Below are 18,567 nucleotides of genomic sequence, written 5' to 3'. Positions count from 1 at the left end.
TCAGGGGTGACTTTATGGATTAACATAATGAAAACAAATTAAGTTACGTAATCATCATTAAGTATAATTATGAGCCTAGTTGTTTTTAATGATATCATTGATATGGAAGAATGGACCTCAGTGAACCTTACTGACTGTAACAATGCAGGCTTGGTCAGATTGATGTCATTTGAGGGATGTAACCTACGACGTCACATTTTGCTTTTCCATGATGCATACCAGAGTTGTCATTAAACGAGTTATATGAAAATGTTGCTTTTGCTAGATAGACAACATTAGCATTTACTCAGTATCGAAAAATGTGGCTAGCTTAATATGCTAACTTCAGTAGGGGAAAATAAGATTAAATGGAGGAAAATCGATAGATAATATAATATAACATACAGTAATATACTATACTATATTATACTATAATATAATATAATTTGTACACAGCATGACCTGGAAACTGGCAGACGATACACCTGACCACCTGTTATCATGACACTTCGGCTGCTAACCCCCATCCATTCCAACCCCATCACCCCACATACACAGACACTAAAACCCACGGTTCCTGCTCTCTCTTCGTTACCATGGAGACTGAGCAGTAGCCGTAGCCGTCTCCGTGGACAGAATTTGAAAAAAGACAGTCCCACCCTTGGCATTGCACCATCACACACACACACACACACACATATACACAAACACAGTTATATCAGATGTCTGGACAAACACGAAACCACTCCCTCGCCCCTCACATGCACATGCACACACACATGGACACTGTTCTGTGATTAATCCCTGAGGGGCTAAAAGGTCGCAAGAATGGCAGTGAACAGGGCTGAAACTATCAGTCCCATCACCTTCACCCTCGTTATGCCCCGCCCCAATCCCCCCGGGCAACACGCGGTGACAGAGTGTTTAGTGTTTGAACAGTCCACAGGCCTTGTGTGTTGCAGCCAAGCCACCATACATGACCACTCAGCACCAGCCATGTCTGATTTCACACCTCATTACCCCTTCACTCACTCATACACACTGTACACAATACTATATTATGTTCAAATATACCGGCGACTGAATACAGATGGAGGGAAACACAGTCCAGACATTATGCATTACACATGCATCAATTCTCAAAGTGAAGACGTTCTATCACTACTGTCGCTTTTAGGGCTAATGCAATTTTGAGAAAGTTTATTAAATGATATTTCTATTTCATAGTGTAGTGAGATGGTTTAATCATTGTAATCACATCACAGCAAATATGTAACTGACAATTTAGTGAAGTAATTCGATCCATTAAATGAATAATTGTTGTAAGATGTATGAAAATTTAACAATTCAGCTGATAGTTAGTAACATCAACAGTACCGTGTTCCACCAGTATATATTTCATAGGACTGAACTCTTTATGAACATAAAACAAAAACTCAGTCAATAATTATTTGTTTTGTTTGTTACAACTCTCTCCTAATCAATAATATGTAAAACAGAAATTAGCATAAATAGATGAAAAAATATAAAAAGAAAAGGTCATACTGTTGCAATATGATTCTGCAGAAAATTGATCATAGAGCTACAGTCAGTGTAAATGACAACAAAACTGTCCAATAAGATCAATAATGAAGCAGCTAAAGACCCAGTGGATCAACTGAATAGGGAGGAAATATGTAAGTAAACATATAGGCAGGCCAGGCATATTTGTTATTTCTGAGTATAGTTTTTGTATAGTGTGTAATAGAGCATTGTTAATCCATGTGTGAAATGAAGTATAATCCTTGTTATTTATGTTTATGTTAATGTAACCATTTAAATTGTGCATCATTTTGGAAACCAGACAGTCTGAAACATATCGCCCTACGATGTGAGAGGAATGGCAAATCAGAAGGCTGAGTTGTCACTCACTCACTCACACACACACCTGAATGTAATATACACACAGTGACACAAGTAATTACAGGAAATATGGAAATGCACAAGCGTCTTGTCACAAACACAGACAAACAAATAATCCTATTAAACTAAACGTGTGCACGTGAGGGTGTGAAGCAGCACACACACACACACCTCTCCTGCTGGTAATAACACCCCACCCCACGACGACTTAACATCAACCAAATCCCAGTGACTTCCTGCGTCACTGCTGACAAAGGATGCAAATTCACTTGACGTGATGCAAAAACACATGCAGAGAGAGGGAGAGAGACAAGAGAGACAGACTGGGAGTGTCCTGGTGGACTTATCTCCACAGTATATTTGAAACTCCCCCATAACAACCCCAAAAAGAACTGGGCCAGACAGACAAGAGAGGAGGAGGTGGGGGGAGCTTAGTTGTCAGAGATGAATAGCCGGACTTGAAATGTGTGCGTCCGTGCCACTGTGAATTAAACGCAGATTTATGCAGTGAATACGATAATAGCAGGCAACTGTCACATAACACACCCGTCTAATCTGCACTGTAACCATAGTGTTTCTGTAGTAAAACATTGAACTGTATGATTTCCATTCATTATGTAAACAGGACACTGACCTTTTAGCAGCAGGCAGATGTGCTCTCTGCATACATTAAGCTTATACAATCACGCACACTCGTCATTTGTTTAGAAAAAAGCTGCACCCACTTCATCTAAATAAACATCTGAGATATGAGTTTAAAGACAGCAAATCTCAATGAATTTGAAATCCATTAACTTATGATTAGATCTTTAACAGTAATTTACAATTGATAGAAATTGTGAATGACTGGGGATGTTGCTGTTAGACATAGAGGTTAATGTAATTTTTTCTGTTCTGAGCTAGACTTCTGATCTTGCCCTAAAATAAAATAAAAAATAAGACGAGAAAAAAAATAATCTCATTTGCAAATTCAAAGTACATATTTTTAGAAACTGTGCAGTGAGTTCAAATGTTTTTTAAAGGCGCCTGCTGTCTTGCTGCCAACAAAGTGGGTGGTGTAAACTCTTAATTTAAGCAGCACATTAAATGCACAACCAAAACAGAAAGATGCAACTGCGGGTTTGAGAGGTAAGAGCTGCATAATTAGGAGAAACATATTGAGACTCCAGAATCGTGTAATTACTGATGGACTCAAGGTCGGATGTTTGATTTTGAAGGGAAATCTCTAACTGCACTGAGAGCTTCTTCTACCTTTAATCTGTTAGATCTGCGTTACACAGGGCTGAGACCGCTGGTTGAAGTTTTCCTGAGGCCATCACAGTTTATTAAATGGTCTTTAAATTTGCATCTCTGTGTCTAAGTCCGTGTCGATAATGCAAGGAAGAGAAATCCCATCATCATCACCGTCATTATTACCTACCAGGAAGGGATTATACACTTCATTTCACACATGTCAATTGGGTTCCTTCCTGTAATGATCCAGATTAATAAGACTCTACTACACACACATACGATACACTTTACGATTTGAGTGCTGTGGCTCTGCAGCAGGTCTGGAACTGGAACAAGGTGTTTTTTGTTTTTTTTAATTCAGTGCTGGCTTGCTTTGTCGGTCCTGTTATCGTCTCTCTGCTTGCCTTCCAGATGCTTCCAGCTTTCTGCCAGGGCACCGCCATCCTGCACAATCATTAACACCTCCTATAGAGCAGCGGGCACTCGATGACTCTGCAGTGTCCTACACATAACCTTCACACGTCCTCTCTGTTTAACTTGCAGGTTTGTCTCCACAAGGAAGGTTTTCATTTGTTTGACGTCATTCTGCCTCAGTAAATCTTCCACAAGCTGACCCTATTTACAAACTAGGCTGTTGACATTTCAGTTTAGCTTGAATTGACTGAAGAGACTTTTTTTTTTTCTTTTTTTAAATCATTCAATATCCCCCCAGAATTAGAATAATAACCTTTGTTATATGTCATCATCCTTCCTGTCTGTCTCTAATGTCAACTACAAAATTCAGACTAAAGCACGTAACAAGCAGCTTTAAGCGAGGTAGAATTTTTTGGATTAGCATTACAATTATTGGTGTTTTTTCCGAGATGGATTTATCTTCGGGGCGTATCACTCACTGGGAGATAGGCGAGCACGAAGGAAGAAGCGGAGCAGCAGGAAATACAGAAGCCGCCGCCGTTGCTGCCACCGCCCAGTCCCTCCTGGCCATGGTCAATTCTATATCCCTCCATTGATTTCAATTAAGATAACGGTTATTAGGCAGCATGCACGACATGAAGTCGATGAACAGTTCGAGCAGATGTAGTGCACTGATGGATCGGAGTGAAAAGCAGTGGAGTGAAGGGAGCGGCCCATTGTGGCTGAGAGGGCTGGAGGTGGAAATGGAAGGAAACAGAGTGAGAAAGAGGGAGATTACAGGAAATATCCTCTTAGCTCCACTGCAAAGTAGCAGCAGGTAATATGTTTGAGAGTGGCAATCAGTTTCAGAAACTCTCCAGCAGTCTGAGTGAAGTCTTGGAGCCAAGTGGAGAATGAGACAAGAGTTTTACCCATAAATCCCCTCACTTAGTCACTCTATAGTCTCTTGCTCAAGGACATTAAGAGGATGTATGTTATTTGTGCGTGCGATTTTGTTTATTTTGCATAATCCTGAAACTAATTTCAGGTGAAACTTAAAACGAAAATGTTGGACTTTAAGTTGGTTAGATGAGAAAGTCCTGGAAACTTTATAGCTATGGACATTTATTCGCTTATAAACTTTAAAATACACAATTTAAAGGGGAACTATGCAAGTTTGGTCGCTTTTTTCTCTACAGAGCTCCCCCTACAGTTAACTCTCCTTCCTCCCCATGTGCATTTGTTTTCAACAAAGCCGGCGAAAAGGCAACCTACAAAGCGATGTCAAGGCGTGTTTGTGTCGTATTGTCGTAAAGCGGTCAATGTTTCTCGCGAGACGAGATCTGGGACACCGGGTCGCAGCCGCTGATCTTGCCAGGTTGGTTTTCGGCCAAGAGAGCCAATGGAAGGCTGAGAGCCTCCGTTCTCCCTGTAATAAGTTATTTAACCATCACAGTTACTGAAAAGCTGTTTAATTGAGATAAAAATCTTGCATAGTTCCTCTTTAAGTCTTAACATTTGGATGTTTCTTCCTGTTCATCGTGTGTTTGTGCTGGCAATTAGAGATATCTTTGTGATGGTGTGTGAATAATGGATGCATCATGCATTAGGGGGAGAGGAGGGGCATGTTTCTTTTGAATTAGTCATGACTACAATGCAGACTGCACTCTGCTGCCACTGACACATGAACAGCAGAGGAATAAGAAGGGAGTCGACCGCAAGAAAGCACGGGGGTGAGAAGGAAAACGGAGTAACGAGCGTAACGTGGACAGACAGAAGCGGAGGAGGAGTGTCATGAGGAGTGAGCAGAAAGCAGAGGAGAAGGAGACTGAAAGGATTTAATTACCCCAATCAGTCGTGGCAGAGTAAACACACACAGGGCGCGGGCCAAACAGGTCTGGATCAACAATACTTAACAAGTGACAGATTAATAGCAGTTGATAAATATCTACAGTAAGTGTTAAAAAAAATCCAACGATCACCATCAGTGCCAATATAATAAAAGAATACAAGACAGGATTCACAAAACGGGAGGAAAAGTTGTTGTGACATTTGGGAAATCTGCTTTTTTCTATCTTAAAAGGATAGTTCAACATTTTGGCAAATTGGCCCATTGCCATAATCGCTATAGTCATCATAGCAGTAGGTTCGTTACCTTTAATTGTCGGTGCAAGCTATTTTTAGATCGGTGGAGCAGAGCCGCGAGCTGCTCAGAGCTACGCTACGGAGGCTAATGGGATTTCTTGGTTTCCCTCATCAAACTCATCAAATACACAATCCAACAACTCCAAAACGCTCTCGTGGACAAGTTGTGACCTGCACATTCACCACGCTATGAGATAATAACAGAACGTTAGTTAATTGTTTTCGAGGCAAATGCAGAGACTGCTTGCCAAAAAACTGCCCCCAACAGGAACGCGCATCAGTGGTTTTGCATGAATTTACCTCAAAAACAACTACGCTTGCACCGACAATTAAAGGTAACAGACCTACTCCTAGGACTATTGGGATTATGGCAATGGGCCAATTTGCCAAAATGTTGAACTATCCGTTTAACTTGTGTTTCTTGTCTTTTTTGTAAGGGAAAAAACTGTGATTTTTTTTATGCAACAATATAAAGATATAGAGGGAAGAAGAGGAGGGATGTGTGAAGTCACAGGAACGCTGACCTTTGGCATGCCAGCGTTCAAGTTCATGTAACATGTTACATCAACTCTTTTCAATACATGATGTACACGGAATAGAATAATACAGATAAAGGTTTGATGCAGCTGTTAGACTGTCCACTTGGTATTAGGAGGTATTTCTCTATCGCTGGTCACACTGAGGCTGTAAATGATCATAGTATGACAAATCTTTTCATTAACTTGCTAGTCACGAGGCATGAAAGACTGAATACAAATTTGTCTTTCAGTGTCTGAGGCTGAAGATAATTAAACTACCCAAAAGAAGTTTTAAAACAGGACTTAACAACGTGGAGAGGAAACTTTCTCTGCTCTCCGTTGTTTTCATGTTAACGAGTGTCCTGGGTGTACACGACAGTGTTTGCATTAATTTCTATTGTCCACTGCTTTGTCGTCCGATCGGAGGTTCACAGCTCTGCACAGCTGACCTTCAAATGCCAGGCTCATTGGCTCAAAGCTCAGTGCCTCCTGGAATAATCTGAAAGGTTACATATGAGAGTGGAAACAAAGACTGGGAGGACTCCTGGAAGATGTGCAGTCAATAAGCTAATGGGGACACTAACAAGGAAAGAAGACTGAGATAAAAACAAAACACATAAAGAGCTGCACAAAGAAAAGTTTAAAGGGCCCTAACAAGATCAAAAAAAGCATATTACTTTAACCCATAATTCAATTTATGTAAAAGGTAGGATTAAAATAGCTAGTGTTTATTATGCAAGAGCATCTTCTGACAACAGGTCTATGATAATATAGCTTTTACGGTTGATTCCCAATGGGCATTTAGAAACAATGGTGTACTGTAGCTTTAGCATGATCAGGTTCTCATGCATCCTGCTTAGATGGTACAACTCACATAACTGCTGGGGAAGAGTCATTGGCTGAAGAAGCTAGACATGAGCCTCTCTCTAAAGACTGAGCTCACACAGGTGTGGCCTCTGAGGGCTCCATCCCATATGAGACCAGCTGAGGCCAAAACTAATGCTAGGTATACTGTATTTGGGCAGCCTTAAAACAGCCAACAGAGTACTTTGGTAGTATCAGCGTATCAGCAATCACTCAATGTGAACAGTTGAGCAAGTGGAACATTTACATTTTAAACAATATATGTTTTTATTTTCATGTTTCCCATTTTCAAAATGACAGAAAAGGAAAAGGGCCAGTAGCAAAGGTTTGGGCCCCCTGCATAGTTAGTACCTAGTAGTCCCCCCTTTGAGAGCTCAAGTCTCCTGGGTTTCCCATTCTTTTGCAGGCTGCTGCAAAAATACTGAACTGATTAAACTTGCTTAAAATATTACAAAAGAGTGTTTCATGTTTAACTGTATGCCTTTTGGAGATCATTTAATCTTCCACTTGCTTAACTGTTCACATTAACAGACATTTTGACCAGGGGTGTCCAAACCTTCACATGCCACTGTATGTGAAATGTGTATGCGGATATAGATACATCAAGTTATGTCCACTAATTGAGACAAAAAAAAGCAGCATTATTTTACAAATGAATTTGAAGGAGCGGTTGTGCTGGGACAGATCTGTCAGCCTGCAATGTAATGTGCAGCCTCACTGTAACTGTGGTGGGTCAGACAGAGAGGGGAGAGAGAGGAAAAGTAAGAGATTAATTAGAGAGAGAAAGATATAGACAGGACAAAAGAAAACTTGTTGGATTTTCTAGGCCACATACTCTGATATATTATTCCAGCCAGCCATTTGTCATGCCAATTAAAACTAAAGTGTGTATGTGTCTGTGCATGTGCATGTGTGTGTGTAACTCAGTTCTCCACTGGAATGTGTTCCTCATTAACTTCTCTGTGAAGCTCTAAATATACTTTCCTAATCTATATATTTTCCTCCCTACCATCAATCTGAATAAACTTTTGGTGTTTTTGTGCGTATTTGTCTCTGTGTATGGTGTACCTCTATAAGAGTGTGTTTATGTGCATGTATGACCTGTATTTATGAGTGTGTGTGTGTGTGTGTTTCCACTGTGCCCCCTGGAATGTTTTCCTATATGGACTCTCTCCCACACGCCACTGAGTTTCCATCAAGGACTACAGTCGACAGAAAGAACCCTTCCTGGCTGCACTGAGTTTCCATCAAGGACTACAGTCGACAGAAAGAACCCTTCCTGGCTGCACTGCGTTGGTCTCAGCACGTCCACATGTCCACAGATCCAGAGATATGTGGCCTGTGGGTCAATGGTTCATTATAGTTTTGTGTTATGTGGCTTGATCAACACAGCCAATTTGGCAACATGTCTTAAACTTGAGGTTCCTACATTTATAAACAGCATGAAACATCCGATACGCTGCTAGACATTCGATTTGTCTTCCGTTGGTTCGGACCAGACGGGGTGGCCCTTGTGGCTCTTGCACATCGATGACGACCACTGATGTTGACCATGAGCGCCGTCTGCTCATTTGGTAGGTCATTTACTTGTGCCATTCACAAAATAATCAACATTACTCACTGCACCTGTGGGTGGTCACAATATTATGGGTCATCATCAATGCCTTACTAGGTTTTAATGGCTAATAAGCAGCAAACAGCTGCCATCAAACACCTCAAGCCAACACAATGATAACTCCCCTATGTCATCAGTCCAGTATTCAGTCTCTTTTGATCTCTATGAATTTGATTTTGGTGATTTAAGACATGATCACAAATGTCTGCTGAATAAAGTTTAGAGCCATATTGTAATAAGTGTGATATAAAGTATGAAATTTCACTGGATTAATGAAAAATCAGGGGATCCTCAAAGTGGCCACCTTTCATCCTGAGGGGGAACATGTATAATCACGGCAGTGCCAGAGAAAAGGTTATGGCAACTCCAAAGTAACTATGACTCATCTTATGGGCTCTATGAATGTCTGTATTGAATTTCAACACATTTGAGTGAGTAGAGATAATTCAGCCTGGACCTCAGTGGAGGTCCAATCTCTAGAGCCATGCTGCCAAAAACATTTTTAGCTTTTAAGAATTAATAGAATTAAAAAAAAAAGGTTTTCATCTTTTCCTACCACATTCAATTCACTCTAAAAGTGGTGAATAAAAAAAGGCACAGAGAAAACTGTGTCTTTGTGTCTCCCCTGGTTGTAGTTATATGAACCAGATCTGTGAATGTGTGATTTACTGCTGTTATTATTAGTAACTCAAATATTATCCATGAAGCATGCCAGATTTCTTTTTGTAGCCTAGGAAAGAAATGGCTGTAAGATAAATTCAACTGCAATGCATCAGAAAAATGAGAGAGAAAAAAGAAAAAATAATAATCTTGCAGCACATTGCAGCTATTATTGTGATTGGGAAAACCCTCGGAGAGAAACGTCTCTAAAAAGTGTGGAGAAATGTTTGTGCATTGTGAAATGACTGAGATAACCTAAATCAACTTGTCTATGAAATAGTGCTTTTGTCACTAAAACCCATGATAACAGTGCTTTGGGGAATACAAAGGCCATTTTCATCAGACTTTTGGCCATTACCTGATCAGGGAAGATAAAGCCACAGTGATCCTGTTTATGTCTGTTTATCGTTTGGCTCAGCTACAGTGCATTAGACTAAATGACAACAGACAATTAGAAAAGGGATCTTAAAGGGACAAAGCAAAACAAAATTATTCAAAAATAATCTGTATGAGTCAGTAACGTCCATCTGAAGAGGTGCCGGCGACACTGGTTAGAAAACAAACACCCATTTTTCGCCACTCATGTTCCGAGGGCGCCAGGGTCATTAAAGGAGTCGGACCAGTATATGAAAAGGCCTTTCACAGTTTGCATGTGTATAAATCAATGTGACACTAACTAAACAAGCGCTGCTGGAGAGCCAGGATAATGAACAGAGATAGACTGGGGGCAAACCGAGTCTTAATCATGGGATAGACATGACGGAGAGAGGGCGGGAGGGGAGACGGCAGCTGGAAAACGACATGAAAGGCAGACAGAAAATAGGGAGTTAAGAAGGTTAGACGGAGCCGACCTGCGGCAAATGATGCTTGTTAACACTCAGTTCAACCTTTTCTTAGGGTCCGGGGAGCTTAAAACAACGTTAAGCATTCGACTAACATTATGTCATCTGCTCCTCATGAGGTAAAGCTGCGTACTCGTTCTCAGCAACAGACTGTTCACATGTGAGAAGTCTTGGGCCTCTGGAGGCTGTGAAAAACATGCAAGGCTAGACAGACAATCCAGAGTCGGCAGAGTTTCCCAGCCTTTATCCCAGACTGAAACATGAATATCAGCACAAACAAGCAGCGGCTCCCTGTAGGGACCCAGAGCTGAGGATCGGTCAATGAGAAATGGGACACTTGCAAATTTGAGACTAGCCCTTGGGTGATCTGATAAAATTAACACACCGATGGGTACTCAGTCACCGGGTGCACGCTGTCTACACATTGAGACAGGAAGGAGACAGAGGGAGAGCGAATGAGAGAGAGAGCGTACTGTAAGAGAAAGAGAGAGAATATAAACATGCTGCCAATATCTCACTGCCAACATCCCAGCGTGGATAAACAGTGGCCACATGCGACTCTCTGACCCTCAGGTCTCCATTATTTAACACACACACACACACACAGTAAAAGAGCAATCAGAAGAAAACGTATTGCTCATAAACACATTAGTGGAAGTATTATTTACTATACATGAATGATAGAGAGTGAACAAACACACCAGACCAGTGCAGATGGGACAGAACGGACAGACAAAAAGTCAGACATCCACTATCCAAAATGCTCCACAATTTACTACAGTCATCTGACAACACTGATCCTTTGAATAACATTTGGTCTAAAGATATATCCCAAAATGAAAAGTGTAGCTAAAACTGTTGCTGTTCCTGGAGTTTGATGGCAAAACATTTCAAGGAGAAACTTCCTCTGGCAGGAAGCTCGGGGACATTATAACTGACTATGGCTAAATCTGACAATCTCACTATTTCAAAAAGAGCAAAATAATAACATATAAACTCCAGTACATCCATTATTTTCTCTATTTTTCCCTCCATATAATCTCCTTGCTTCTCTGTGTCTCTCTCATACACACTTGAACACACAAACAGTGCTCCCAAATCCTTTTATCCCCGAGCACAAACTAATACTAAACCATTCAGCATCTCTACGAGTCCAATTTTATTCACATCAGTGTGCATGCACGCCCACGCACGCACGCACACACACACACACACACACACACGCTGCATCTAACGCTACATATCACAGAGTGTGTGGGTGGTGGTTTCCCCATAGGCCTGTGGTGACAATGAGTCAAGGAGACAGGGGAACGTGCACATACATAGAAATCACAGGCACAGATGGACGTACTGCTCATGCACCGAGTCACGCACATTCCTACACTCGTCTTCAGAAAAACAAGAAAACAAACCGATGTGCAGGAATGAGCGCTGACGAATATGACAAACGTTAAAAACAAGGAGTCAGAAGAGGTGGACAAAGATGATGATGATAAAAATGTGTGAATGTGTTGCAGCACAGAGAATCTTATTGTACCAGAAGACGGTGATTCAGACTGGGTGCCATGGAGCCAGACAGTCAACAGACACCATTTCCCTGTCGAGCTGATGAACTCTGCACAGACACTGAAACGATTAATCTCCTGTCCAAATCGCATTGTTACTCTAACACAATTATGAGTAATCTAATAAATTGTCTTTTTTTCCAAATCAAATGATTGCACTCATGATTATAGTGTGATTTGCAGTTTAAGACACTGTACTGTATTTTAAATTACTGGAAAAGCAAGTTGAATTGGTGTTTTTAAGAGGATTTCTTTTGTTTTGTTTTTACAAAAATACAGCCTGGACTCAAACTTGGTGCTTTGAAATTGCAAGTAATGATCCCTTTTCATGCAGCTGAAACTTTGATGCTTCATTTCAACACATTGCTCAGATGACGTACAAACCAAAAACCGGTGAAAACTGATCTGCACTGTATGTGAGGAAAAACCTGATTTAAATGATTGTCAAACTGCCAAATGATACTTGGATTTAAAAAAATAAAAAAAATCAGGGATCAATCACTTCAAAGCGAAGACTTCTGTCTCAAGTAGACAGATACTCAATAGAGTGAGCACGTCCACCAAGGCCAAACAGTCCTACATGTCTGTCTAGCTCTAATAAGAGAAGAATAGACGGGAAAAAGGAAGTCTGATAATAAAGTCATAGATCTCAACTAAGCCTTGTTTCTTACAACAGGATCCATTATTTCCTGAGTACCGTAGTTGATAAAAAGTGTCATAATGTTCACAAAATAGTCACAGATTCTCACAATTTTAAGGAAAAGTGATTAAAAAATGTCTGAATCTGCGACTTGAACCAGATCCAGACCAAATTTCAAAGGGGCACGACACATCCTCCATCCCTCCTCCAAGTTAGGTGCAATTCAGTCAAACACAACAGAGAAAGGAGAAAACACAGCCTCATTGGCAGACTTAGAAAATGTCTTAGCTTACGTATAATTCAAAACAGCATCACAACCTGGAAGCTACAATAAATTAGCACTTGCCATAACTATTTAAAGTAGAAGTAAGCAATTCAGTGGTTTTGGCTAACTTCCTGTCAGCCGATGGAGTTAGCAGTCCCCGCCCTCGTCCCTATACGCCACCACATTCACGCGCATCCCTTGGCTGCACACACAGAGAGGACTGCCCCTTTATGCCGTTCTCTCTCCTCATTGGATAAAGGTTGTAGGATACAAGGAAAGTTTTCTCCTCGGCTTACAGACCCGTGTTTCAGACCAAACACTCTATATAAGTGATTTCTGTCGGAAGATATAACTATTTAAGACTTATATTAACACAAACATTCCGCTTACTTCTGCTTTAAGCTGCACTGATCACTTTTCACTTCTTGTATACAGTACTGTATGCGTTCCTCAACCCAGCCAGGATCTTCACTTTACCTGTTTTAAAGCTTTAAAAAAGGCCATAACACCTGGAAAAACTGTTTTAAATATTACATTTCCATTTGGATTGGGCCTCGGTGACAGGTCTACTGTGTCAGGATGAAAACAAGATTTAAACACTGAATCTGATGAGCTATCTAAATGAAGTTTTGCTCAATTTTACTAACACAGAATCATTTGGCTTTGAGTTGATAAGAATCTCGTACCTGTTTTGTTGACAAAATGAACAATTCAATGGGTCAACCGACACAAGTAACCTAACCCTAACCCTTTTTTCACAAACATTTCAGAAATGTTTTTCTTAAATTTGTGCTCAACTGAAACAACTTCTGAATAACTTCACTTTGGCCACGATAACTTCAGCTCCCTGATGCAGCTACGGTCTGCGTTCATTCGATAAGATAAAGCACAATGCAGCTCTGCCTCGCTTCTGCATCGCTGCACATTGTTGCCAGCTGAAAAAAAAAAAAGATGCTGCCACAATTCCTTTCAGTCAGTGTGACAGACGGCAATCAAGTGGAGAATAATCGCTACTTCTTTCTCCACGCAGACAGGGGGGGAAAAGGCAGAGAGGAAATGTACTGTTGCTTTCTGCTTGATTCGGCTCATACAAATGGTGCTTTGGAGCTCTTGTTATTAACGAATGCTTGTTCTCTTCTGAATGGGCCGAAAGGAAATATACAGCTGGTACTTCTCACACTTACAGCCACGGACACACACACCATCATTCTCCGAGTAAGACATTGTGACACAGCTGTATTTTCTCTTAAGGAAGGATGGAGGTATTAATGACAAAATTCACAGCTGTAACTGCCCTAAAAGAACAGATGCACGGCCCCTCCGCACATCAGATAACCCTTCTAAATTTCAGTGCATGTCACATTATCATCAGGGGCAGGAGATGGCAAGATAGATGGGGGATGGGGTTGTAGAAAGATAAGCATTAGGAGGAGGAGGAGGAGGAGGAGGAGGCGGAAAAGGGACAAGCATTGAATATAATGAAGACAAATAGGTTTTCTGATGTTTCCTGAACACTAGTGCTAAAGGCCACATGTTTTCCACAGACCCCAGGACAAATGTCTGCAGGTCTAATGGTTACAAATGTTGATTCATGGGGGTGAGTAATTCAGATCTATGTGCACTAATCATCACTGTGTATCGTCTTCTATTGAAAAGCTGAAATTGCTCTTAATAAACCTGACACTTTGTTTAAATTTGCATGTATAAAGAACTAACATTAATCATGTGTCTTGTAGACATTTTAAAGCCAACATGATATCCTACAGTACATTATGATTAATTAAATGACTTCCCTGTAATGTGAGGAGGCTGTGTCAGTAATGCTGGTCTCACTGAAGACCAACACCAAACTGCAGCACAACATGTGTTCTCATTAGCTTTAAATACACTCTTACACTGTTGATATTGTAATATCTGTGCGTGTCCCAATAGTGATACATCCCCATAAGTGCTACTATAACTACAAAACTAATCTTTCTTTTATGCACTGTTCACTATAATCATGTTCCTGTTAAAAATAAAGATAAATATGTTTTTTTCAATTCTTTACGTCATTTTAAATGAAGGAAAAGACAAATCTTATGTTCATTTGCAAATTGCCGTAGCATTATTACCACATTTTAAGTAACCTTTTCAGAGAACAGGAGCCGTTAGCTGACTTTATAATCGTGCAGTGCAATTACTATCTTAGTATTCATTTTTCTGTTTATTGCCATTTTCCTGTTTCGCACTCTACCATAATTTTCATGTGCAGTGATGTGAACTCAGATGCGTGTTTGCATCACAGCAGGTCCAATCTGTAATGAATATGGGAGGGAAAAAAAGTGAATCACACACACACATTCATTATAAGCATTAATATAAAAACAGCAGGGGATATCAATTTGGACTTTCTCTTGTGTTTCTTTCATAACACACTGACAATGTGACTTTCATCCAGAGGCTGACAAACCATTTACTCTTTATGCATCACCAGAGGACCAAAGGAGAAATACAGTGTGCCACATTTCCATCATAACCAGTATACACAAGGAGGGGCGGGGGGGAGAAGCATTTAAAAGGCACTGCTGCCATGGTGGACCATATACGAGGGAGTACAAAAGGGGCAATGGGGGGATGACAAGCAATACACCTCATCAGACAAATTCAAAGTGACAGCAGTGTAAGTACATGGTACAGTATGTTCTTTACAGTAGCTTAAAGCAACCACCAGGACATCCCAGGGGAACAAGAGCTACTTTCCCATCAGCCCTTCACCACTGCGTGCATGCAAACCTAAACACTACTTCAGCTAATTAAGCATTCAAGTGGCTAACGCGTGTGTGTGTGTCAACATCAGGGACTTGTTTCTCTTTATAAACATCTCACTGGACCTTAATGTGGATATTTTTTTGACTCCCTTATGTTGCTTTAATAAAGATGTAAGAATATGCAAACCTGCAGCCAGGACACGTCATGTAATTATGCAGCAGTTATGAAATTAACATGAGCAACCTGAGAAATTAATAAGCCGAGTGTGTTCTGTGTCCTCGACATGTAAAAGAGTGTGAAACATGTCACCCATAGCTTGTCGCAAGATTTCATCCCTTTAAACCCAAATCCCGGCCGAGATAACGACGTACAGGCGTGTTAACATGCACACACACACAGCCCTGAACACTCGCACTCCTTCACCCATCCGTAATAGTTAACTTTCTGCTCGGCTGGTTCAGTACAGGGAGACAGGAGACAGAGATGGAGGCTGCTGAACCAAGGCATGCAGTATGAGAGAAAGAAGAGGAGGAGGAGAAGGAGGAGACCTCTGAATCATCGCCCACATCCACAACTTTATCAGTGACTCAAAAAGGACTGATGCTGCTTTTTGCGAATGGCTGTTGAACGGCTGAAGAAACAACTGAGCCAATCAGAGCCGTTGTGGGCGGAACAAACGCAATGACGTTAGAAGGATGTGGCAGGTTCAGACACCCTGGGAACTATGATGCCTTCATTCTTCACCAAATGTTTCAATGATCCAGTTTTTACCTGCTGTGGGAAACACTGCTTTGATGTTTGACGTTTCTTAAAATTCTGCATCTAGGTTGTACCAATCTCAGTGTATGGACGCAGGTGGGGGTGGGGTTGACAAATGTCAACGATGTGTTGTATGGACCTGCATGTCAAGCAAGATGATTGGGCGGTGATTCAAGTCTTGTCAGAGACTGAAATGAAAGCGCTGCACACAAGATTTAGATGAAAAACAAGCCTAAGTCACACAAACACCTGTACAAGTCCAGTGAAAATTACGACATCATCAACTATGTCAATACAGCTTCAAAAATTGGTCACGACTTTGTGTTCAGAACAAGACCAGGCTATACTTGGTTAAAAAAATTACTTTAATATCTTTTTATTTTGTTTGTGCCAGTAAGAAGGTAATTGGAAATGTTGGAGAGCTACATGCAACATGTGGCCTTCAGGACACTGAGGGAGCCCCATCTCATTTATTTTTTATTTTTTACATTACCTCAATTGCCCACAAACAAAAGAAGTCTAATAAAACACAGAATAATGGTCATGGGAATCTGAAACCCTCTTGTCCGACATGGCAGATGTAACACTGTTGGTTTCCTGTAGGTATTAAAGTGATGTTTTTTTTCTGATCTTTCAGATGTAGAGGTCTTTCTGTTGAGCTCTATTCAGACGTGAGGATATTTACAGAGCGAACCACAATGCCTGAGCTGCATTGTGAGATATGCCATGTTGAAAGAGATGGGGAAATGTTACCAGGTTTAGCACAGCAAAGATCACAGTCATGACTTTTATGTGAATGTGACTCAGAGCTTATTCAGATACTCAGACATGAGACCAACGTGTTAAATCAGATCAACGTAGCAAGGTTGCACGTCTGAACAGAGCCTCTGACGTTACCTTGTCATTTCTTTGTAGAGAGCCATGTCCTTTCAAATGTTAAGGTGACTGTAAGATTACTTTTTTTTTTTTTTACATTTATATATAGATGCTACTCCACTTAAAATCTGTTCATGGGGCAGAAAGTGACCCAGTGCCCAAGTTTCCCCACACAGTTTCAGGACATTACATAATTGCTACACACACACCAAAAACACACACATACAAAGGGAACGGGCTGTGGAAAACTGAAGTAAATCTTCACACAAAATGAGATAGAAATGCAGTTCACAGCAGAGACGGGGCCACATCTTTGATGAAATATCATACATACATTTTATGATGGATGTGTGATCCATTTGCTGTGTAATGAAATGAGCTTCTGTGTCTCCGTTTGTCTCCCCCCCCCCCCCGTCTTTTATTCAAGCGAGCAGTTGGCGTAAACACACCGGCTGCGACAGTGACAATTATCGTGTCAAGCCTTCCCTGACGTTCATAGAAAGATGATTTTGGGTGAGTCATGGACGCGAGTAGAGAAAGAAACAAATCAATAGCAGAGAGAGAGCGCGCTGGATACACTAGTGTAGAGAGATGGATATTTACGTTGACATTTAAGCTAAGGTAAATAACCCTCTGTGTACAGCGACCTCTATTTGTTTTTTGCCAAAGCTGACTCCGCTGTGGTAAATGAGGTCTGCTTTTCTGTTTATCCATCTCCCTCTTTCTATATACACACACCGTGTGCATTTCCTTCCTTCCACCTATTTATCTGTCCCTCCAGTCTTCTTCAGTGTCTCTTCGCCCCCCTGAAAGCATCTGATGGACGTCAGCACACAAGAAGAGGCCAAGTTCAGCACAGCCCTGTTTGCAGCTGCTGATGAAAACAAAAAAACAGCCTCAAGTGTTTACATTTCACAGATACTGTATGTAGGTGTGATAGTCTTTAGTGTGTTAGGTAATGTTCATCAGTTACACAGAGTACATTTACATGTATTCAATGTCATTCTTTTCCCTTTTGTCTTTGCTATTTTTCCACTCCTCAACCTTCTTCCCATTCCCATGGCAGTTACTTTCTACTTCCGTCCCATCTCCCCTTAATGTGCTTTTTGTGTGAGTGGGAAACAGAGCGGTCATACGCCTCAGCCGGCCATCAAACATTTACATCATGTGCTGCTGTGGAGTGAAAAAGAAAAACAGTGGAGAGAGACACAGAAAGGAAAAGGCACAGACAAAAAAAAAAAAAAAGAAGAAGAGACAGACCAGCAGTCATACAAAAGAATGAAGCAGACAGAAAGAGGAGAAGTTCGGGGAAAGACTCACACAGACAGACAAAGAGTGTAAAAGACAGAGACAGACAGAGAACGAGACAGGAGGACAGCTGAGCAGCTCAGACAGAAGAATCATTGTCTCAGTGCCAGTAGGTCAAGAGTTCACCAGCAACTGGTCCACAACCGGGCCAAGTAATGCCACTATGAGTAAAAGCAAGAGAGAAATTCATAATGGGTTACACAGGAGTTTGGAAAACTTGCTTCATGTTCTGGATTCGGGGATTGGCAACAG

At 41.0% G+C, this 18,567-nt stretch overlaps 1 protein-coding gene across 2 annotated transcripts in view; it reads right to left on the bottom strand.

Annotated features, from left to right (window-relative positions):
* pde4ba (phosphodiesterase 4B, cAMP-specific a) overlaps positions 1-18,567 on the bottom strand; it is a 175,290-nt gene that overhangs the window by 100,165 nt on the left and 56,558 nt on the right. The gene's annotated exons all lie outside the window — the stretch shown is intronic.

This window comes from Trachurus japonicus, chromosome 4, assembly GCF_045865225.1.
Source record: "Trachurus japonicus isolate A0001 chromosome 4, Traja_1.0".
NCBI classification, from domain to species: Eukaryota; Metazoa; Chordata; class Actinopteri; order Carangiformes; family Carangidae; genus Trachurus; species Trachurus japonicus.
Note: the sequence above shows the minus strand (reverse complement) of the source record. Positions and strands in the feature narration are given on the sequence as shown.